At 37.9% G+C, this 24,225-nt stretch overlaps 2 long non-coding RNA genes across 4 annotated transcripts; one reads left to right on the top strand and one right to left on the bottom strand.

Moving 5' to 3' along the window:
- The first annotated feature begins 6,187 nt into the window (after positions 1-6,187).
- On the top strand, positions 6,188-6,904 carry LOC135718367 (uncharacterized). The gene is made up of 2 exons (XR_010520728.2): positions 6,188-6,277; positions 6,601-6,904. It is a non-coding gene; the product is annotated as an uncharacterized lncRNA (long non-coding RNA).
- On the bottom strand, positions 6,641-8,524 carry LOC135718366 (uncharacterized). Of its 3 annotated transcripts, none has more exons than XR_012337887.1 (4): positions 7,949-8,524; positions 7,322-7,415; positions 7,092-7,223; positions 6,641-7,009 (listed from the first exon to the last, which is right to left on the bottom strand). It is a non-coding gene; the product is annotated as an uncharacterized lncRNA (long non-coding RNA). The 3 variants fall into 3 exon arrangements; XR_010520727.2 differs by lacking the exon at positions 7,949-8,524 and having other exon boundaries at positions 6,643-6,795; positions 6,906-7,009; positions 7,322-7,940; XR_012337886.1 differs by lacking the exon at positions 7,949-8,524 and having other exon boundaries at positions 6,643-7,009; positions 7,322-7,940.
- Between the last annotated feature and the right edge of the window lie 15,701 nt (positions 8,525-24,225).

Here is a 24,225-nt window from a genome sequence, read left to right as displayed (position 1 = left end):
ATATAAGGTAACCTCCAATCTGCAAAACCCAAAATGGGTGCTGTTGTAAGCTTCAGTATGATGGAGTCAAAAGCAGCTTGGCATTCATTATCCCATCTTCCAGCTAGAGGTTGTACTTTACCCTTACCACGGTAAGATGAAGTTGAATGTCTGGTAGAGAACTCACCCTGCAATAAAGCATTGAGGGGCTTAACTATCTGAGAGTAACCCTCAACAAAACGACGATAGTACCCTGTGAATCCTAGAAATGACCTCAAATCTCTGACAGTTTTTGGGACTGGCCATTCAGTTATGGCTGAAATTTTGTCCGGGTCAGGGTGTATACCTTGAGCAGAAATAACATGCCCTAGATACTTTACAGAGGTTTGAAAAAATTTACACTTGGAAGGTGCCAACTTCAGCCCAAAAGCTGAAATTCGTTGGAGTACCTTCATGAGCCTATCCTCATGCTGTTCAAGGGTGTCAGAAAAAATAATCAAGTCATCAAGAAAAGCTATAACCTCCTGCAAATTCAGACCAGCCATGACCTTTTCCATGGTCCTTTGAAAAGTTGCAGGAGAGTTTGTCAGACCTTGTGGTAAACGTTTGAATTGCCAGTTCCCGAACGGTGTAGTTAATGCCGTTTTATGGCGGTCACTCTCTTCCACTTCCAGCTGATAATACCCACTCTTTAAGTCTAGGACTGAGAACCATTTAGAGCCTGACAACAAGGCAAATGTCTCCTCAATCCTAGGGAGAGGGTATGCATCCTTCTTGGTCAACTTGTTAAGCTTACGGTAGTCTACCACCATTCTCAAGTCACCATTTTTCTTCCTCACCAGTACTACTGGGGAAGCATATGGGCTGTTAGACTCCTCTATAATCTCACTAGCGAGCAGATCTAATAAGTGTTTCCTCAGATCCTCAAAATCAGCTGGAGAGACACGCCGAGTACGCTCTTTAAAGGGGACATGTTCCACTAACTCTATACGATGTGCCACTCCTGACACTCGCCCCACATCTAAGTCATGCTTTGAAAATGCGCTTGATGTTTCACAATTTATTCTTTCAGTGATGTGAGTTTTAAGCTCTTCACAAATAGGAGAGTCACCAAAATCCAAAATCACAGGGTCTTCTGACTTGGCTGAAAGCGGTGCCATCAGAGACGTGATCACTTGAGAGGTGCTAGAGTTTTCATGAATGGGGACAGGCTTAATCCAATCCACCGCTGAACACTCTGCAAGCACTCCCTTTGGCTGCAATGTCACATTGTGGTTTGAAACGTTTCGAATGACTACTTTGACTTTATTTCGAGCTCTCGGCTCTGCTTGTATCAATTTACATTCCAGTACTAAACCTCCTGGAACATGTTGCATCAGCGGTTCATCAAGTATCATTGTCCTGCTCTTACCACAATCCTTAGCTCGATAGACTCCAGTTACTTCACACTTTTCTCCTTTGGCTATAGTTACTGCCTTTCTGCCTGACAGTCTAACTGAAGCAGTGTGCTGTGTCCTATTACAATGTGTCAGAATCTTATCACACTCCTGATATGCAGCTATCCAATGGGTGCCGATGGGGAGATGTTGTAGATATTCACTTCCCCGCAGCACCTTACAATCATTCATTAGCTGGCGGAGGACATTCGTGCCTACCAACAAGGGCAGATGAGCACTGTAGGTTTGATCTGGGCAGACAAGTGCTAATGCACCTACAACTGCATCCGTCCCACAAACAACCTTAGGGAACTGTACTTCTATCTCAATGAACCCCAAATAAGGGACGATTTGCCCTGCAGCTCCTTCTACTCTGAGTAAATTTCTCATGGGAGTTATGGCCCTACTTTGTAAGTATTGGTTGTAGAAAGATTCTGATACACATGTTACCTGTGACCCAGTGTCGATTAGACACTGACATTCAACACCATCTAGCCAAGCTCTGCTTTCCCAAGGTTCTCCGATTAACCCCTTAGGGACCTGGTTGGTATTTTCAATGGAACTTTTTACAATCCCAGCCTCTGTTCGTTCCACAACAGAGGCTACTCTGTGTTTAAATGTGCATTGGGCATTCTATTTAGAGGACTTCTTTGCTCATGCCTCTGCACTAACTTTTGCTGGACCAAAGCTGCGTTCACTGGATTAGGACATTGTTGCAAATAGTGAGAGTCTTCGCCACAACGGTAACAAAACCCACTAATAGGCAGTGACCTAGTTTGTATTTGCGACACAGGGCGTGATAGTTTTGCTTCTTTGCCTCTTTTCTTCTTAGGCATATTTGCAGGAAGGTGATCAGCTGTACACGTCTCAGCTGAGGTTGGCTTCTGTGCCTTTGCTTTAACCACCTCAGCTTCAAGCTCTTTTATACGGTTTGTCAATGCCAGATTGTCTTTCTCTTTTGCATTACTTGCTCCAAATCCTGAGTCTACAGTTAACTGCACTTGGCTTTGAGCTCTAACCTTAGGCGTACATAAATGGAGATTCATACGGTTCTCTTTGAGCTGCTTCTCATGCTCATAAGACCTCAATTTGAATAGCAAGCTAGAATAGCTCAAGTCAGGTTTTGGCAAATCTGTTAGTAAATCTTTAAGACGCAACTGAGTTATCAGAACTTCGTCCCAGCACCCTCTGATGAACTGCTTAAGAAGCAGTGTATCCGAATTTTTGTCAATCACTCCTTTCTTTTCAACTACTTCCTGCATCAGATAATGGAGCCGCCTCAAGTAATCAGAAGACTTCTCACCCTGGTTTTGGTGTGTCTCAATAAACTGTATGTAGAGTTCATCTCCACCAGTTACACTACCATAAGCTTTATCTAGCTCCAGCGCATACACTTCTGGTTTTACATTCATGCCTACGCTTAAAGCGATATTAAGAGCAGGGGGGAGTAGGCTATCCAAGATAAGTCTTGATTTATGTCTTTCCATCACAGCAGTATCTGCTAGTAGCTGCTTCACATACAATTGCCATGTGGTGAAGTCTACTTCACCATTAGGCTTGGGAAAATTCCCTGAGAACATTCTCAATTTATGAGGTGAGGATACATGTCCAATATAGTCTTGGTTAAGTTTAACTACATGTTCCACCACTACACGCTTCACCTCCTGTGGTATGGTAAATGTGACAGGAGTCTCGTTCATTACATTAGCCTCTATTAGAGGTGGATCGGCTTGCTTTGCAAAGGACACTTTTGATGCAGACTGTAGTCGTGAATTTACCATAGCTGCAGGGCGGTCACAGATTTTTCTCGGAGCGGGAGTTGATGTGCTAGGGCCTCTGTCATCTCCGTCAGATTTGCGTGCAAGTTTAGATGCAACCTGTATACTTAAATCGCCTGCATCTACATGGTGTAGTTGGGCTAAACTTTCTATTTGTGCCAACAGCTGATCAGCCATATCATCCAAGGTTTGACATGTATACGTAGTCTGTGATGCTGTCAGACTATTAGAGGAATGCTTCTTCTCTTTGATCTGTCCAACATCTAAGGGTACAATTTTCCATATACTTTTGCCATCAGCACTCAGATACTCTTCTTCTGCTATTAATGGGGTAGCAACCTCCTGAAATTCACAAATCATCTCCCCTGAAAATCTGTCACCTACCCATTCTGTCTTCACTTCCTCATCTAGGTGATCAAAAAATCTTCTCACATCCGTGAGAGTAGTATTTGGGTCTACATTGGTAAGTAACACAGACCTTTCAGGATCACAGTTATACTGCTTACACAAGTCCATGTTGAAAGGAAAAAGAGAAAAAAAAAATATTCAAGACGGTTAGTAGAAAAAAATTAGAAAATAACTGAATTAAAAAAAAATTAGTTTTATCACACAAGCGCAGCCCCCAAGTTGGGCGCCAAATTTTTCTCTCTCTATTCTGTAACCCATACGTTGGATTCACTTTAAAGAAAATGAGGAAAAATATCTACTAGGTCTGAGATCACCAAACACCTAAATTAACAGCTTATCTTAATGTTTGGAGTCCCGGGTTCGGGGTCTCACACAACAACAACAAAAAAAATATATACTTTAAGAATAGTGTGTCTGCACTTATATGAAATCAAATCTTATTTAATTTATATACATATATATAACTGCTTGAATAAAGGCACGAACACAAGAATTAACCTGAGTGAATAGTAGTGTATTTACTACCTTTTTTTTCTTCTTTATACCTTTGAACTGTATTGCAAATTTATGCAACTTTTTCTTTCTGTTCACAATTAACCCATTGAACAATAAAAGATATCATTCAACAATTGAAGTAACAAAAAGAATATACATATTCCAAACAATATGAGTCCAAATATTGTAAAGCACCAAAGTTCTCAATTTGAGGTAGAAATGTGTTTAGCTCAGTTCAGTCTGTGTGTGTGTGTGTGTGTGTGTGTGTGTGTGTGTGTATAAAGGAGAGAAAGCCTACAGATTTCCCAACGAATCCAAACGAATCCAAACGCTGAAGAAAAACGAACTTCAGTAGTCGAGTCCTGTGAGTGTGCAGTCCATCTGTAGCAAATTCCACCATATCGCGTCCGTATCGACCCGAATCCCAAAACAATCACAGCGTGATGAAACAGTCCAAGTTCATCAAACACATGCTGCAATCCTAACGCAATGAAACAGTTTTAGCATGTATTAAGATAGAGATTTGCAAGGATGGATTAGGTTGAGCAGCTGCCAAAATGCAGCGCACATCTTTCACCACAAGCTGACGCACAAGTGACGTCAGCATCACTCCACTACATTAACATAACTTTGATCACTTTCAACTTAAAACATTATGTAAACATATATTGTTTAAATACAATCTCAAAACTATTTAAACAACAATGACTATAATATGAAGAAAAGGAAAGAGAAGAGAGAAAGAAAAAAAAAAAAAAACTCAGTTTGCAAACTTTATGCCCGATTCACAGACGGCATCACCCATCATCATCTTACATTAAAAATTAAAATACACAGAAATTATTCAGAAAATAAGAATAATTAAACCTTACCTAACGCAATGAAACAGTTTCAGCATGTATTAAGATAGAGATTTGCAAGGATGGATTAGGTTGAGCAGCTGCCAAAATGCAGCGCACATCTTTCACCACAAGCTGACGCACAAGTGACGTCAGCATCACTCGACTCAACTTCTCTAATAATCCATTACAATTCACAAAAAAAATAATACACACATATATATAAATGTATTTTACATGACTAAACAAGTTATATGCATCAGATAAAAAAAAAAACAAATAAAAAAAATGATAATAAAAAACACTTATTCTTAGGTATGAGTGACAGAAATATTCAATCCATCAATTCAATTATTTGAGTGGGTTACATTTACATACCTCACCGATTTCTGCATGTCTGGAAAACGCTCGGATTTAGTTCCTGTCTCCGCCTCCCAAAATGTCTAGTGTATTCGGATTGGTCAGATGACTACTCAACTGTTATTGGTCAACTGGGTTCGGCGTGTGTTTGAAAGGTTACGCCCCTGACTACGCGTGGATTTTCCGGTTCTGACTGAGAGTCACAGGCAACGTAAACAAGCGCTATATTTCTCTATAAACGATGGTGTCTGTACTGCCTTACCACTTCAAGCTCGATCCAGAGAGTTCAGACGGCCATTACGATATAAACGATCTCCGTCAATGAACACGATTGGATTTAACTTTTTTAGGTGTCCTTAGCTCTGCCAGAATGCTAAACGAAGACGAAAATGTGTAGCAAAGACATCCAAAAGGTAATTATAACGTACTACACTACTTTGCAAACTATATGGAAACACCAAATGTAGCACATAGAAGGTTTTATTTGAAATGATTATAAAACTATTTCACTTATTAACATTATTTTACTATAGTAAACTTTATTATAAAAGACCGCTTACATACTATATATTACTGTGCAAACTATATGGAAACACCAAATGTAGCACATAGAAAGTATTTGTTGAAATGATTATAAAAGTATTTCACTTATTAACATTATTTTACTATAGTAAACTTTATTATAAAAGACTGTTACATACTATATTACTGTGCAAACTTTATGGAAACACCAAATGTAGCACAAAGAAAGTATTAATTGAAATGAATGTTCTACATTATTTCACTGTGGTAAACTTTTTTATGAAAGACTGCTTACTTATAAGTGCTATGTTTTTACTTATTAGGTTTTAAGGAGAATGCAACATGTTCCAGGACCTCTTACCTGCGTGATTCATCATCCAGGTTTTGCACAAATTGTCTAAATCCCTACACACAGAACATTTATTGTACCGACTATAAGCCTTTGAGGTGCAGGACTACAGTAAGTTTTATTACATTTTTAAACCAATAACACTAAAGTATTATTATAGTAACAAAGTACCCAAAAGAACAAAAGATGCAACTTTAAAGAAAATGTAATAGTCAGTCAAAAGTTTTATTTATTTATTACAAATATATATTTAAATGTTAAACAATATACAAATAAACATACTTTAGTAACCATATTGTGCTCTTGTTTCAAAAATTGTTCAATTCATTTCTTACAGCTATCTATTCAGATAAATAGCACAGCAAAGCTTTGTCAGCTGGTGCTATTTAAGACGACACTGTAAGGTTATCATCCTGTCGTCTGTTGTTCTCCAGATACGCTTGGAGCTTCCTGATCAGATCGGTCACAATTTTGGCTTTCGACGACCCCTGCACTGAAGATGGCATGCAATCACGTCCTCCTTTGAAGGTCTCTCAAATTGTGATGCCAGGTCCATTGGAATCGGGGTTTCCTTCAGCTTATCTTCAAATACCTCATCAAACACAAGCCTGATCACATCATCCACATAACTGTAGAAATATTGCAGTCAATAAATCTTTTGTTTTGATCATTTATTTCCCTGCTTCATACATTAAGTTTTTAATTATGAATGTATTTGAAATAAAACATTACTGCTTACGGTATGTCACTTGTGTGTTTTGGGAACATAGCCTTGTACTTTCCCTCTCCTGCTTTTGTTACGGCTTGGTGACATTGTAATGGATGGCTGCAAGGTACAAATACCTGTAAAATATAAACAAGCAATTAATTTATTGTAAAAGTAAATACTACTTTATTTAACACAGTTACTAAAATACTTAAATACCTGCACAGCATTCCAATAAATGAGAAAATCAATTTTTTTGCTGCAAATCTGAAATCTCAGGCTACGGACGGCAAAGGCATCCACTGATGATGGTGATGGAAACATTGTGAAACGATGCTACTGCCTGGGTTCCTATTATTATGCAGAGAAAAAAAACTTTGTCATCATCAGTTATACATTTAAGACTGGTAGTGGTTTCACTAGGTAAATACATAATATGTGTTACACACCTTTGCTCCTCATATGCCAGTCTGACTCCTTGTACTGTGTGTAATGATGTTGCATGTTTGCATACAGTGTAGAAGGATGTGTACAGCTGCGAATCTAGGATATAGACAAATAAAACAAACATGTATTCAGTCAAAAAGAAATATTATAACAATAGAGTACAACGACTATAAATCGTTAGACTATTCATTAAAACGTTAATGTATTACATATTACATGGCCCAACATTAGCAACACACATTACGTGTTTACTTCGTTTCAAAATCTAAGAAAGCTTCAAGTAAATACAACAGTAAAATACATATAACTTTAAACAAATCATCTGTACTTAGAGTTTCTTGAGTTTGATCATGAGAACAAATTTTACCGGTAACAGTTTAGCTGGCATTTGTATTTGTATTTATCTTAGCAAGTTTGTAAACATGTCTAAACCAACATCGATAAAAAAAACGAAAGCATGCATAATTCAACATACACGTGTGTAAATATGGTACGTTGTTTATGAAATACAGTATTACAACACAAAACAATTAGCTTGCAAGCTTAGCTCTACACGCACATTATGTTAATCTCCGGTTACCGGTTACGTAATGTACAGTAAAAGGCAAATAATAAACATGAATACTTACAGTCTGTGATCCAGAAGTGCACAGTAATCCAACTTTCAAAAGGAGATGTCGCGCAAATCCAGCTTCGGTTCATGAGAAGCAGTTATTGTGAAAACTCCGTGAACAATTTCTGACTGGATTTTTCCGGAACCGTATTAAACATGATGTCCTCTGTGGAAGTCCATAAAGTGCTATTTTGCCCTCGCATCTAAAGAGACAGCGTCTACTCGAGAGATTTAATCGCTTAAACAATGAAACAAGAGTTTGCAAACAGAGTCAAAGCAGGGACTCACAACCTCCGCCATTTTAGCTCTCTTCTGACTCGGCGCTCCCCACCCCCGTCTTTGAGGGCGTACCCAAGCAAAGCAGAGAGGGCTGAACTATGATAATGTTGGTCTTATCTACGTCACTAATCCCAGGAAGTAAACTGTTGCCTACAATCCGAGTGTTTTTTGTAGTCCTCGAACGTTAGAGACGATAACTCGCGTCATCGTTTTCTTTGAGGTATGTACTTTTTGAATATCGTTAGCATGTACTAATGCACACTTACACACAAAAGGATGTTTAAAAACGTGTATCCCATAATAGGTGCTCTTTAATTCTAGGATAGCAGTTATGCCATATAATAGAGTAAGATCATGTGGGCATTTAATGACATTGATAGATCCAAATATGACTATGCCAAAAATGTTAGATTAAATCGATACAAGGAGCAAGTCCAGTTCACTTGTTCTTAGTTTCACTAGACCTCTCTTAGTCAGGAAAATGACTTTGTCCATTGCTCAAAGATAGACAACTCTGTGGTGAGTTAATGCTTTTACTCAACCACAAGGTAGACCGAGATGAGAGCATCAGGCAGGAGACAAAATGATAAAGAATAAAATAAAAATGGTTTATTGAATAACTGTCACTGCACTGTCAATGGTCTGTCTGACTCGTCTTGTAACATATTTTAAAGCAACACTATGTAGTTTTTTTTACATTTAAATAATGTCTCTAAAATTATTTCAGTGATAGAACAACTTTTAACTGGACAAATTGTACTGTTGCTGCAACCGGAGCAGCCTCCTAGCTGCTACAAGCACACTCTGAAAGTGGCGGTGGAGGGTAGGAAACACAGCCCCGCCCCTCCCCCTGCCTGCAGAATAGTGTCTGATACCAGGCACTGTTGCGCTTTTCAACCACATGGGGAGCTGTAAGTCATTTTTACATTGAAACTACATAGTGTTGCTTTAAACAACATATAAAGTATTACACAATGCTACTTTGTCTTATGACATTATCAAAAATCTCAGCCGGAGGAGACCACTGAAATACCTATATCTACTTATGAAGACAATGCATCACCCAACATAACTATTTTGCTTGTTGTTTCATTACTGCAGATTATTTAAGGATAAAATGAATGAATATGAAAAAAATGTGTAAATGTAAATATATTGGTAACTAAACAAAATTAATTAATAAAATCCAGTATTTAAGAAATTTTGATACAAAGATCTTTTAAAAGTAGCAAGTAGACCAGACTTTAACCCTCTGGGGTCTAAGGGGTTTTTAGGGCCCTGGGGAAGTTTTGACATGCGCTGACATTTGTCCATATTCCTGGAATAAACCATATTCCTGAAGCTTGGGGTGGAGGCTGTAGCAGCAGTGCTTTTAACTCCAGGGGTGGAGGCTGTAGGTACAGCAGTGCCTTTAACTCTAGAGGTGGAGGCTGTAGCAGCAGCTTTACCTTTAACCCCAGGGGTGGAGGCTGTAGCAGCAGTGTTACCTTTAACTCCAGGGGTGGAGGAGGTGGAGGGTGTAGCAGCAGTGGTGCCTTTAATTACAGGGGTGGTTGAAGAGATGGAGACCTTAGCCACAGCTTTTCGTTTAACTCCAAGGGTGGAGGAGGTGGAGGCTGTAGCACAAACTTTTTTTAATCCTAATTGCTGAGAGGACCTTCACAGCTTCCCTCAGTTTCCTTTCCTTTTGCTTGTCAAGGTTATCCTTCTTTTTTTTCCAGATGATTTTGGTATGTCTGGTAAGATGACAGACACAATCTCCTTAATGCAGGAGTAATTTGCATTTTGGAGGCAGTTTTGTCCATTACCTTCATGTGGGATTTGATAATGGCTAAGCCTTCATAAGTCTCAATGTTCAGCCTAACCCTGTCTTTCTCAATTATGTCATCCATGATACTAAACGATCCTTCGACAAGAGGGCCAGTGAACAATGACAGAAGAGCCTTTACCAACTTCCCTAAGATGGGGAATCTCATTCCTCCTTCTGGGCTGTTCATGGCAAAGATCTTACTCCACCAGTCAACATCAATCCGTGCAATGTTTTGTGGATCCTGTGCGGAGTTATTACAGAACGCTTAGAGCGGAGAGAGAAACGTGCTTTCGCTCCACTTCAGGCTTTGATCACATCCCACTTAACAAGGGGAATACACTGCGTCTTTATGAAAAGTTAATGTAATAATTTTGCAACTGACTGAAATCCGTCGTAGACTCGCTGCAATCGACGGAAATCCGTCGCTACGACGGAGAACTTTAATCCATGCATATTGTGCTAATGAGAAATAGTATTGTAACCTTATTGTGTGGTGTTTGCAATGGTTGAAGATTGGTTTTTTTTACATTTTATACATAATTTGTATATCATTTCAAAATAAATATTAATTTTATGCCTACAAAGGTGTTCATTTTGGTTCATTCACCAAACTTTTTTAGTGTGAATTAACGTTATGTAAACACCTTGGTATACAAATTAAGAAACAAGTCAGTTTAAGAAATCCTAATCATTTTAAATTAACTTCTGGAATACATGTTAATAACGTTTTGTATTTTAGGCTTATGGCAAGGACATTAACCTAAATGAAGTCCCATCTACACACAGCAGTGAGGAGGAGGATTAATTCACATGTTCTTTGCCATGTCAGCCCTGTTTCTTTTTTATTGGAAGAAAATAATGGCAAAGGTTAAGACAAAACCAGAAGGGAAGACTTTTTCAAGGACTTCAGTGGACCAATATTATAGCCAAGGGCATCAAGTCTGTGCATCCCAAGAGACACTGTGTTAAATCCCTGCGATTACAGACATCAACACCCGTTTTCACATGTATGGGATACTGTCATTTCAAAGATTGCCCTGTTACTGTACATGTGGAAGTTGCTGATGAGTCAACTCTGAAAGCAGCTGGTTTTTTTTCGCTGGAGATGATGTCTGTCATAAAACCAAGGAAGTGCAGAGTAGGCCAGTAGGTGCAGGTGCACGTGAGTCTACAGCAGAACTCCTGGCAACAAAGCTGCCAAGAAGGCTTCATTTGCAGTCCATGTGAAATCTTCCCAAAAGGGTCATTGATTCAGGGTGTAGAGATGATGCGCCGAGTAAAGAGATCCTAAAATATATTTCATGCAGTGAGAGAAAAAAATACGGACTTCATTCTGATGATCTGATGAGTTTAAAAGCAACGCTTGACCAACAGAATGATACAGAGAATGACGTCCTGCAGGGGATTATCAAGCACCCAAAAGGGTATTATGCTCTGGTCTAGAAAGACACTGTCTATGTTCTTTAAAAGGTGTAAGGAGGATGTAGTGTATATTGATGCTACAGGGAGTATTGTTCAAAAACCAAGGGCAGGAAATTCACCATACTATGTGTATGAGTTAATAGTCAGAAATCCATCTAAATGTGCCTCATCTTTACCTGTGGCAACATATGTCACATGCGACCACACAACAGAATCCGTGACCTACTTCCTGCAGTCTTTTCAAACACATCTTGTCAGGATGTATGGAACGTCTGTATATAAAAGCCCAGTCATGATCATATGTGATGGCTCCATTGTGCTCATGCAAGCGATTTTGATCACATTCTGTAGGACAGGTCTGGAAGATTTACTGCAGAAGTACTATGCCTTAATTAGTGGACAGTATACTGCTGAAGTATTTGACCTTCCCATTCTTCACAGATGCCTTAGTCACTTCATGAGAAATGCCAAGGATCTTTGCAAAAAAACACTACATATTTGTATATCTTACCGTCTTATTTAATTACATTTACTGACCTGTGATTTTAAAACCTTTTTATTGCTTACTTTGTAGAATTCCACAACACTACAAGCTGGCAATGCATGTAGTTGGGCTCCTTGCTTGTAGTTGGACACTGAAAGAGATGGACGATATGCTGCACAGTTCATCAGTTCTCTTTTGCAGTCCTTGCAGTGGAGAAAAGGCTAAGCACTACAACCATCTCCAGTTGCTTATTCAACAAAGAGGAACAGTTAATGTGGATAAAATCATTGCTGAAGACTACCAGTTATTAAAAGGCAATATTCTGTGACTCTGGGAAGACCAAACATGCAACAAAGCAATCCTCACATTAATCAGAAAATGAAGTCATAGTGGTATATTCACCCTTATGTACGAGTTAATTTCTGACATGCTTAACCGAGTGACATTAGTGTAAAGGAGGATAAATAATTAGTATTACATTTTTTTGTAAATGTATGAACATTTGTTAAATATTTTCAGCATGATGTAGCAACCAACCCACTCACAAGGCATTTCCAGGAAACCATAGAAAGTGCAGTGCTTGATTTTATGGTCAAGGAAACATTTTTTAACACCAGCATTAATTTCCAGCTTAGCCAAATATGCCCTCCCACATGCCACACTGTGGTCTGGAATGATGTTAGGTAGGTTCATTGCTTTGATATTGTTAATTAATCTGTAATGCAGTTTATCAAGTGTTTTGACCAAATGAAATGGTCTTTAGGGAACCTGGGACGGCATGGGTCAAGTCCATTGTATCAGCATTTGAGCAAGCTCTACAACACAGTGAGACAGTCCAAGAAACAGGGAATGTATTACTACAAACCTAAGATCTCTGTCTGTTAATACATTTTTCCTGTACTAACTGTCAACAGGTAAGATGTACTTTGACTTTTTCAAAACTCACTTAAAACTGTCACATTTCAGAACTTCACTCAAGAAAACCACACCCAAGGCATAATGGAAAAAAGTCAATGGGACCTGAGAAAATACGGTTCCAAAGACCCAGAGTCTTAAGACTTGATGACTTTGTGCGTATATACAAAAAAAATGCATGATGTGCTGCTGCTGGAATACGCAGGCACAGAAAGATGTCGGAAAAAAGTATAGGAAAAGTAACTGATTTATTTTAATCACACTATTCACCCCAATACTGTATTGCATTCATGTGTGTTATTCTTGCAGTCATTTAAAGTGGACATGGAGGTGTGGAGGAAAAGTTGAAGAGACCGGAAGCAGTAAGGTTTCTATGTTACTCCATTGGACCTATCATTAAAAGGTAAAATTAAATGATGCCAACAAACATAAAGTGGTCTTAAATTTGACTTTGTAAATTCATATTATCTTTTCATTCATTATCTTGGGCACTGACATTAGCTTACATCAACAGTAGTATACATTTGGAAGATAATTTGCAGTTATGGTGTAAGGTTTGATACTGTATGTCTGATTTTTTTCCCAGACAACTTCCAACTTGCCAAAAACATGGCCAAACTTAAAACACATGGCCACACTTTCAAACACAGGTTATTTAAGTTATTAGTATAGTGTTATATTGTTATTGTGTAAATGAAAACATTTGCGGTCTTACATGATACTTAAATGTGTCATGTATTTAATACATTGTTTACTGTGTGTAATACAATGTTGTACACAGTTCTCCTAAGATAATCATTATAAGTAGATTACATTACATTGAGGTAATACACTCATTTACAGCAGTCCACACTGAGCAATTTCTACCCTACATTAATAAATCACTTGCACTCTCTGGCAGCTGTTAACCCTCTGGGGTCCGACCCTTTTGGGACACTGTCAGAGGTTCTGACATGCTCTCACGTTTGGTCTTTTTTCAGTTGCTTTAAAACACATTAATGGCTAATATCACATAACACTGTATTCAGCACAAACTGTGCTATAATAATATGTAAGATTAATGTATGTACATGTTTGTATTTTTAAGTAAATGATGTTTATGCGTGGTTAGTAAAAAAAAGAAAACAAAAAGTTGCTGAAATAAGGCCAAGGAACACATCCTAAACATTTGTAAACAAGCAAAAACGTTATCTACTCTTGTAGAGTAGAGAGTTTGCTACAAAAAGATGTAAAAACCATTTAACCCACTCACTCACATTAAACAATACATTGATTTAACTTTTGTAAGACACCTTTTGCTGTGTAAAGGCAATATCCAAGGGCGGGTCAATGGTCATGAATATTGATGTGTTTCACACCAGAGACCCAACCCCCTAATGGCTCAGTGAGGAATGTTGGGACAAAAGAATGAATGCGGGGAGACTTAAAGAGATAATATTTTGCTTGTAGTTTAAAAAAAATAGGTTATAATAAAATACAAAAGAGTTAAGACTTTATTTTTATCTGAAATTAGTAAAATAAAAGTCTTATAGGGTTGCAAAAAATGCTAAAAACATGAACAATACAATAGAGTTAAAAAGCTTTATTGTAATTATCAATAAAGAAGCATCATTGTAATTATAAATAATAAAGTAACAATACATGTAACAATATTCTATATGACCAGTACAATATGGCTGTAATTAAAAGAAAATTATTCTAAATGTCAGCTATGAATGTACAGTTTGGTGTGCATCTAAAAATACTTCACAATATAAAAAATAAGGTATACATTTGTAAACCATCACACACTGTAACTCTTTGAGAATGGAGTTAAATGTTGTCGTGCCATTGTTCAAAACAGTTCCTATTTAACTGAACACACAATGGAACATTACATGTTTGTCGTCTTCTGGGTGACTCGTGTGCACATTCCATGAAATAGTGCGGTATCTCTCTCTTGACATTACTCTGGCAGGAAAAGGCACGGAGAAAACATCGTCCTGTCTCCAGTAGTGCCTGATGGAGATCATCTTTACCATGGCCATATAAAATAGTAGTCCGATGTAGCGTTACCTCTCAGTGACGCTGACATCTTTCCATTTATACTTGCAACCATTTGCTGTTACCCTGGCAGCCTGAGAGTTGGTGTTATGGGTTAGATTTGAAACTGCATCCTCCGGAAAAAAACATTTTGAAGAGACTCGCTTGTGTGCGTCTGCATGACTCAGCTGATGTCCAGGTTCCCGTGCATGAAAGAAACGCAAAGTGTGTGGAACCACATCAATATGAGGCTCTGTTTTCCATGACAGAATGGACCTGCTGCTGCTTGCCTGGATGTTGGTCTTGACTCTTTTTGCAACAGGTGCCTTATCACTGTCAGTGGTAAATCTGTAAATAAATAAATAAATAGTTTCGGTAAATAAATGGTTTCGGACCAATTTTAACATCACAGTTGATATGCGGCCAGGTCTCTGGATTTTTTTCAGGCTTCCCCACCTTTATATATAATAATTTAATTAAAAGAAACGTTGAGACATTGATAAATTGTAAAAGAAAGACGTTTAACCTATCGCACGAGTCCACCATGCACATTTACAATGCACCTGTTGCAACGGTGTTTAGCGTCTCCGCCAGCAGCAGGACCAGCGCATCGGGGAATATGGAGAACTGAATAAAAACCTTAAATACTGTGCATAATCTATAAAAGACTTCTTTCGGTAGTCATGTAAAAAATGCGGTGTAAAGCCTTGAAATTTAATTGATGCATAGCGAATGTGTAAGGTAAGGCAACCTGCATGTTTATTTCATTTTGTTTTGATTTATTATTTTTCTCCACCCCGCCGCGACTGCGAGCAACAGAGCAGCCCCCCTCCGCTTTTTAAAAATTAGTGTGTTGATAATAAACATTTAAACTAACATTGTTATATGCTGAAAATATATATATTATATAGACGTTATTGTAGGCAAGTGAATTGTTGATTTGAGAGGCTCATTTGATCAAACAAGTCGTCGACGTTAGCTGTCGGCCGCTATCCGCTTGGTCATTATCAAAAACCTTAATTTAACAAACAAAAAAGGCTCTAAAATAAATAAAAGATATTTTATAATTTTGACAGTTAAAACTGAACTGCTTTAATTGCTGCAATAGTCGTACAGCTGTTAGGAATCTGTGTAAGGAGTTATTTTTGTTATTTCTGCGGATTTCTTTTGCAAAATCTATGCGTCATTTTGCGGAATTATTTTAAATGTTTTAAAAAGATCTAAGAGAATGGGAGCTGTGGATATTACAAAACAATAAAATATTTTATAATATAGGCCTATAAAATGTATATAATATTATATAAATGGCTGTAAAGTGTAATAAAAATACTGAAGTAAATAGAAGTTCTTCACTAAATGAAAGTTTGAGCAAAACAATCCTGATCATCATTTTTCCTGTAATCGTGCAGCCCTAATAGAACCTTTTAATTCCAAGGGGACGAAATGTAACTTACACTTTAAGAATTTCGGGTTCGTTTCTGGATGCCCCCGTGCGTCTTGTATTTTCCAAATTACTAAGCAAAATATCAGTAATAGTCTACTAATAAAACAGAAAATCCCGCAAATGTGACTTACCCTGTATGAATGTCCGTCGCATTTCTGCAAATGCTCGCTGAAGAGGAGAGTGATGCTGCCACATTCTACAAGTTTTTAATAATTAATATAATGTATTCTCCACAGTACCAAACTTATAAAGCAATACTAAGGCGGTAAAGCATAGTTGAGATAAGATAATTGGGTACATAGATGCGCTGTATATCTTTGTTAACGGGCCATTACCGGACATATTTATGGCTAAACATTAACACATTACATATCTCCGGACACATTTACAGCACATCGATACTGCATCGATACATTTACACCCGAACAGACAGTCGCGTAAACAAGACTTGTTGAGGCATAAACGCTAGTCAAAATATATTCTAAATAGTGATATTGTTTTATGATATTGTATATTTACATTACACTATACAATCATACTGTTTAACGCATGACATATCTCCGGGCGCATTTACAGCACATCATTACACCCGAGCAAATAATAGCGTAAAGAAGCCTTATTGATAAGTCGGCATGAACACTATAGTTATAGTAGTGATATTGCTTTATAACATATTCCCATTACACTAATCAGCATACGGTTTAATGTAAGAACTATCATTTTAATGTAAATACAAGTTACGAGACGTTTATATAAAGTCATTATGAATATCTGCTTGCAAATAGTCAGTATACAGTATATAAAAGTTTACATCACACAACATTTCAACAAATGTAGGTACAACTTACTCTTCAGAAATTATATCCTCACCGGGATCAAGTCGCTCTTCAAAACACAAACGTTCATCGTCGGAGTCCTGCTCTTCGTCTGAAGAAACTGTGAACTCTTCCTCGCTGTCCAGGAGCATCTGTAGAGCTTCCTCACCTGTAAAGCGTGTCATTTCATTTTCCCAGCGCATCGATAAGTGAATGAAACTGTCAAAACTTGCTGCTTCTCAAAGCATTGTTTGGGGGCGTTGATCTTGTTTGCATAGCCCGCATCAGGTAATTTCCATATGAATGGGGCGCACGCGGGTAGGTGGGATCACATTAGTGCTAATGAGGTCGAGCAAGAAAAACTGTACCTCTCTTTACTTACATGTCGATTACACAAACAGACAATGAGTTCTTCAGATTTTAATTACATCATGTAAAAGTAGACATTTCAGGCTTTCTTTAGACACATGTATCATGTTCGTGTGACAAGTATTTGCGGAGTTATCAGTTCATGTTTGTAACGTGTTTGAGGAAGATGGTCAAGGAGACAGAGATGTCGAAATGCACTCCCTGTTTATTTTCTTTATTTGCCAAAAGCACACGGTTTTGTTGTTATTATGAAGGCACTCACATTAAAGTAGACACTTCACAGTTTCTAATGATGTATTACATGTATGTGTATGATTATGAATGACGGAGTATTTTAAGTGGATGTCACAGGAAACAGGAAAAAATGCGTCAAAACGCGGCCCCGCGTTTTTGGACCCCAGGGGGTTAAGGCAGGAGTGGGGATCCCTGGGTCCTGGAGGGCCACTGTCCTGCAGAGTTTAGTTCCAACCCTTACCAAACACACCTGAATATCATTTCCAAGTAATCCTGAAGACTTGTATTCAATATTTTAGGTGTGTTTAATTGGGGTTGGAACTAAACTCTGCAGGACAGTGGCCCTCCAGGACCAGGGTTCCCCACCTCTGTGTTAAGGTCTAAATAACTGTTGCATTGCATATAACTAACTAATCTAACAAAGGAAAACCAGTCAGACTATAACAATGCAACATTTAGGGGAATAATAGTAGACTGAGGGGAGCAAAACAGTTTTTGTGAAGTAAATTAGTTTGTGACAATATTTTTCATCTTTGTCTTTGTTGATTCAGTGTGACAGCTGTGGCAGATGGTTCCATGCGCAGTGTGTCAAAATTAACACAACCCAAATGGAAATGAAGGAAACAACTTGGAATTGCTGTTTGTGTGTAAAGAGTAAGCCAAGCAAGGCAAGTTCAGTTGGATAGCACTTTTCATACACTGACTTGTGTATAGCTGCTATCCAGTCTCACAAAATTATGTACCTATAATCACGTCATTTTTTGATTATTTTTCATGATACTGTTACACATTTCCGCATTTTTTCGTGATCGTATCACAAATTTCTGTTTGTGGCATTGTCCTGTATTGGTTATGTAACAGGTCGGAGAAGCGGACCGCCCCTGTCGCGGGCCATGCTCCTCCTATTTTTGGGACCTCGAGGAGGTCCCAAAACACCCCAATGACCAAACAGACAAGAATTCAAATTTAACAGGTTTTATGAAATATTAAAATGGTAGGTAGGGGGGGATAAATAAAAAAAAAGAAATATCTCTCAGTCTTGTTAAGTATTCCACAGGTGCTGGACTCGGGACTCTCTCCTTCTGCAGGCTTATAGCTGTAACACCGAGGATTACGTTTACAGACACTGGGACCTTTGCTCTCACCCAGGTAACTTGTGACGGATGAAAAGTAAGTATTTCACAGGTGCTGGACTCGGGCTCTCTCCTTCTGCAGGCTTATAGCTGTAACACAGAGGATTACGTTTACAGACACTGGGACCTTTGCTCTACACTTGTGTCTTCAATACGGGGTCACAAACAGCCTATAATGTAAGTTGTTTCACCGGCTTCCACAGCCTCTCGTCTTCCCACGGTGAGTTCAGTGAAGGGGCTACTGACAGCATAAACACAGCACCACACTGCACTAATTTTTAAGTGTACACTCACAGCAAAGGCACAGACTCACCCACAGCACTTCTCACCCTCTACGTGAAAAAATAAGGTCAAAGCCCAGTCTTCCTCTAACTGTTCCTGGGACCGGTTGGCGTTGTAAAGTGCAGACCAGTAATATAAACGTCGCTGCCGCGGCCCCTTACTTCTCCCTGGATCGTTACTTCCCGGCTCTCCCACCACTCTGCTCCGTGGTAGGGCCGTAAACCTATTCACTGAAGGCTCACAATACACGTTGAACAGGGCAAACTCCACAATAACACACTGTATCAGACACCAAGTACTCACAATGGTTAACAATGTTCTCCTTTTGTTTCCTTTTTCTTAGGGCGGACGGAATCCTCTTCACCCCATATTTAAATCCACTGCTACAATCCTCTCCAACAGCACTTCCGGTGAGTCGCTCCTCAGCAAACACTCAAACACATCAATGATGTACGTAGATCGTTTCGTTTAGAACTCTTCAAAATGGATAATATACTCAGCCTCTGGCTCTATATCTTTCTCTGTTCCTTTATCCAGTAGACCTCGCCCAGATCCTCACTCTGCACACCGGAACGGTTTGACAGCACGCCCAACAATGGCACAACACTGCTACCACAACACACGGTACTCCTTTATCGATCCTACACAACTCCTTCCTTTCGCCTCCTATGGCCCGCACTCTTTCCGCTCGCTTCAAAAGCGGTCCGCGGATCATCGGCGCCTACGGACTCTTCAGAAGGAGTGTGTGTGTGTGTGTGTGTCTTTGTCCTTCCTTGGCGGAACGGAGCTTCCCCTGAAATCAACCCCACTAGGCGGAACTGCCTCAGCCCAGAGTCAACCGCACCCCACTTGTGTTTCTGCAGATCTATATATGTGTCTCCTCTTTCACACATCCTCCAATCCCCAGCCGCTACGTTTATTACTCACACCTGCGTTTAATCGGGCTTGATTTGCCTCACGGCGTTCACCGGAAGTTCCGGTGTTTCCGCTCTTCCGTCCAGGTAGGAACACATCCGGGCGGAACCAATCTTCCCCATCTTTGGTTCCGCCCCTTAGAAATCGTCACCATGTGACAGTTACTCAACTGCTTTTTCCTATTTTCAAACCATTTTCGGTTTAGGGTTAGATTTGGTGTTTGCATACGGATGTCACTTTAAGTATTGGTTTATACTATTTTTTCAGATTAATTTTTTCATATTTTCTAAATTTTAAACCATTGTTGCCTGGCGTTAGGGTTAGAGTTGGGTTTGGGTACAGAAGTCACTTTATGTAAATCTAACCCTAAACCGAAGCGAAAATGGTAAGAAATTAATACGTGACATTGACACATAAACAGAAATTTGTGATCTGTGAAAACGCGGAAATTTCGTGACAGTATCACGAAAAAGAATTAAAAAATTACATGACTATAGACATCGCTAAGACACGTGACAAATTGGGCTGCAACATCATCAGAACGCAAAGAATTTTGGGTATGTTTGGCCCGTTTACATAGACTGGCATAGCAGGCTAGTGTTCTGGCATTAAAATAATGAAAAATTAGCGTGAAAAACAGAATATAATCCTACAAATGCAGCAGGCTAAAGAAAACATTGTTCAGACCATATCGCCTAAAACTAAATCCTAATGCAAAGACGAGATATGTGATTGAGAGAGAGAGAGGCGCAGATGCAATCGAACAGGAAACATGAAAACATACTCTGTCATTTTGTTCATACAGGACATCATTCAAACTGCAAAGTGTTTACATATATTTTTACACTCAACATAACATTGTGCTTTTGTCAAACTGTAAACTTGTCAAACTGTAACTTAACCAAAAACTCTCTCTCTCAAATGTGTTTTAATTGGTAATATTATTTTATACAGAAATACATTTTTATAATTAAGATGAGAATAAAGTTAGTGTTAATTAAAATGTTAAGGGAAACAAATATATTAATATAAAATATAATAAATTAATTTCAAATTCATTCAGGTACAATTACCAAACATATCTCAGTCTTTTTAATAATTTAATTATTAAATAATTATACAAAATACACTACAAATAAACTGGTTCTACGCCTTTATTAATAGAACTTATTTTATCTTGGGTCTCCTTACTGCTGCTATCCATGCCATTCGTCGCCTTTTTGTCACCTCTGAAACATGCCTTGTACTTATATTTTTCCACATTTGAAAACGATAAAAGGATTTTCCATTCTAAAGCTTTATGGCACTTATCATGAGAACGACTATTCCAGTTTATACTGTGAAATTGTTGCAATTGATTTTCAGTACCTGACCATAACATAAAAATATCATCAATATACCTTCTCCAAATTTCAATATTTGACAAAAAGGGATTCTTTAGACCATTAAATATGAATTTCTGTTCAAAAAGGCCCACATACAAGTTAGCATAATTTGGGGCCATGGTGCTACCCATGGCAGTGCCCTTAATCTGAAGAAAGAAATCATCTTTGTATCTAAAAATTTTTTTGTCAACACCATTTTGGCTACTGTTTTAATGCAATCAACACTAAGGTTTTTGTCCTGATGTGGGTCTCTAAGAAAGACTTCTATTGCCTCTATCCCTCCTTCATGTGAAATGTTGGTGTATAAAGAGTCAACATTGAATGTTACATACAATATTTCATCAGGTAAATCAATGGTTTTTAAGATTTTTATCATATCGATAGAGTCTTTCACAGAAGAGGGCAATGTACATACAACTGGCTTTCGGAAAAAAATCCACAAATGTTGACATTTTCTCTGTAAGAGACCCGATTCTAGATATAATCTGTCTTTCTGAAGGATTAGTAAAGTCTTTATGTATTTTGGGAAGTATGTAGATGACCGGTTTAATTAGATAATCAACCTTCACGAAACTAAACTCCTGCTTTGTGATTTCACCAATATCCACCAAATATTGAGTTCCAAAATTTCCTTCTTGAGTTTTATTGATATGGTCTTGTTTTGTATATGATTAAGTATTAATCAGTCTTAGGATTTGAAATGTATATCAAAAAAGATGATGAGGAATGTTTGGGTGTTGTCATATGATGTTTTGAGGTGTTGCTTTACTATACTTTAGCTGCTCACTTGATTGACCTTGATTGTTAACAGGTGTCATTAATTGAAACTGTTTGAACCTGTGAATTCTTGTTTAATTTTTGTTTAATAGTGATCCTTGCTTTTGTGTGTGTGTTTGCCTGATGAAGGTCTCTGGCCGAAATGTTGCTGTTTTAAACTTTTGAAATACAAGGGATGCTTGCAGTGTGCAGATCTTTTATCTGTTTTCTGATATATTTCTTATCACTTACCAAGTAAAACCCTGTATGAAAAACTACCCCAAAATGTTTTAGCCTTTACTAAATACAACCCTAAATATGATTAGCCAATTTATAAGATGATAAGTTAAATCATATATTGTTTTTCTAATTATGGACAAAACAAATGTAAAGTACTTTGTACAATCAAGGTTACTAATTTCCCCCCAAAATTGACCTCCCCACGAAAATATTTAACTAACAAAATAAACAATTACAATTTGAAGAAAAACAACAAATAATGACAAAAAAGTACACATAAGCATAATTAATGAAAACAAATACCTGCAGGTTAATACAACTCAATTATGAATCCAAACAATTTTAGTGGTCATATTTAAGCCATTTGGCACAAAAATTATTTCTAATACTCAGTTACGGGGTGAGACTCTTCATATTTTCAAAACATTTGATCATAAGTTGCCATGTCTCATAAAAGGTTTGGAGAGATCTCTTCATTCAATATTTAATGTTATCTAATTTATAAAACTAGCTCACATTGAAGCATTACAGTATGTGGAACTGTTGATTTCCAGTCAAGTAATATTGTTTTCCTAGCTAATAAAGTAGCAAAGGCAATGACATTTTTTCTTCTGTTTGTCAATGATATGTTGTATCATTGTAACAATTTTAACATTGGGGTTTATTTCTAAATTAAAGGCATCATTTAATATTTTAAATATTAATGTCCAAAAGTCAGGCAGCTTTTGACAAGGCCAAAACACGTGGACCAAGTCTGCTTTTTCAAATTTACATCGATCACACACCTCATCAACATCAGGGTATATTTTTGAAAGTTAACACTTTGCATAATAGGCACAGTGAATGATTTTAAATTGTATGAGACAGGAGGTTGACCCATATGTATATAAATAAATGAGAGTTCAGGTAAGTGTAGCTGAGTCTAGTGATCGAGTGATGAGACCAGATGGGAACTGAGTGAGCAGGTGAGTGTTTTAAAGGGGTATGATGATTGGGCACAGGTGATGGTGATCAGTACACAGGGGAATGTGAGTGAGTGGGAGGAGTTATGAGTTATGATTAATGATATATAAACCATTTCAAAATATGTAAACAACACTGGTCCAGAAGCACTTCCTGTTTCATTTTTTTAACACTAGATAAATGTTGGGATAAAATACAACCAACAGAACATATAGAACTGAATCAAAAAGTTAAACAAAAATCTTAAATATAATGATATATGTGAAATAAAATAAAAAACAGTCACAAACTGAAACAGGAAGTGTTTCTGGACCAGTGTTGTTTACATCGTTTGAAATGGTCTCTCTCTCTCGCTCTCTCTCTCTCTCTATATATATACATAACTTTATTTATATAAGGATTCTGAATAATACCAATGCAAAAATGATGTATGTTGATATGTATGTTTAAGAGACTTCAAGGTCAAGGCCACTTTATTATCCCCGAGGGGCAATTTGGGTTACAGCACGCAGTAACACATATACAAATATACAAATCAACAACAATAAATAGACAAATAACAATAAACATCGCAACAGTACTACATGATTTAAAGGATGCTGTTAACAATAGGGATAACAGCCGGGATGAAAACTTCCTCAATCTATTTGTATTGCAACTCATCAGACTATATCTGCGCCCATAGGGTAGCAACCGAAATTCACCCCATAAGGGATGACTCGGGTCAGCCAGAATAACTCGCGCCTTCTTTAAGGATCTGGCCTTATGTAGATCATTTAGGTCATCTAATGGTGTACCCGCAATTTTGCCGCAAACCTTCACAAT

This window comes from Paramisgurnus dabryanus, chromosome 11 (genome assembly GCF_030506205.2).
Source record: "Paramisgurnus dabryanus chromosome 11, PD_genome_1.1, whole genome shotgun sequence".
Lineage (NCBI taxonomy): Eukaryota > Metazoa > Chordata > Actinopteri > Cypriniformes > Cobitidae > Paramisgurnus > Paramisgurnus dabryanus.
Note: the sequence above shows the minus strand (reverse complement) of the source record. Positions and strands in the feature narration are given on the sequence as shown.